Source organism: Penaeus japonicus, unplaced genomic scaffold (genome assembly GCF_977035675.1).
Source record: "Penaeus japonicus unplaced genomic scaffold, GWHDUDI00000001_assembly GWHDUDI00000035, whole genome shotgun sequence".
Lineage (NCBI taxonomy): Eukaryota > Metazoa > Arthropoda > Malacostraca > Decapoda > Penaeidae > Penaeus > Penaeus japonicus.
In genome coordinates, this window is record NW_028234437.1 from 27,582,697 (window position 1) to 27,583,839 (window position 1,143).

Here is a 1,143-nt window from a genome sequence, read left to right on the forward strand (position 1 = left end):
CGACTTCCGTTCAAGATGACGGGGCAGTTTTGTACAGCGAACGCCCGCATATAAGGGCCAGCGTTTGAGAGGATGATTGAGGCCATCTGTCAGACAGGCAGGTATGGTGTGGCCAGGTGAGAAGGAGAGGGTAGTGGGGGGGGAGGGGGAGGAATAGGGGGAAGGGAGGAAGGAGGGGGAGGAGAGAGAAGGAGGAGGGGAGTAGAAAAGGGGGGAGAGGGAGGAAAAGGGGGAGGGGGAGAGAGGAGGAAAGGGGGATAGATGAAGAGAGAAAGGACGAGAGAGGGAGGAGGGAGAGGGAGGGAAGAAAAGACATGGGGGGGGGTGGAAGAGGAGGGACGGAAAAAAGGGGGGAGTGGTTGAAGCGGGGAGAGAGGGGAGGATGGGGAGATAGGGGGATGGATGGAGGGAGAAAGGGTGATAGAGGGAGGGGGTGTGGGAGAAAAGGGGTAAGTTGAGATTTAGAGGGAGAGGGGAGGATGGGGGAAAAGGGGACCGGGGAAGGGGGGGGGAGGAAATGGGGAGGGGAAAGAGGGGAGGAGAAAGAGAGAGAAAAGGTGAGGATGGGGGAGAATTTTAAAAAGGGGGCAAGATGAGAGATGAAAAGGGGGAAAGGGAGAGGAAAGTTAAATAGTGGGGGTGGGGGAAGGATGAGGGAGAAATGGGGAGATGAAGAAAAGGGGAAAAAACGAATAAATACGAGAAGAGGGAGGAGGAATAGCAGAGGAGGGAGGGAAAAGGATTTAAGTGAGGAGGGGGGAGGGAAGAAGAGGAGGGAGTGCAGAGAAAGAAGGTTGAGAGAACGGTAGAAGAAGGAGATGAAGGAAGGGAATAGAAACAAGAAGGGAGAGATAAGAAAAGGGATAAAGAAAGAGATAGATAAAAATCCAGATGAGAATGGAGGAAGAAAGAGAGAATGAATATAAATGAAGAGAACGGAAACAGGAGTAAGGGATGGAAAGGGGAAAAAAGGAGGAGGGGGGAGGGGTAAGGTACCAGATGGAAGGCCTACATTAACAGATGAATATTAATCATCCCTTTGATGCTTCACTAATCACGTCAAGACAATTGATCTCGTGAAAGACACGTAGTAAAAAAAAAAAAAAAAAAAAAAAAAAGTAATTGATATGCTGAAATTGATGA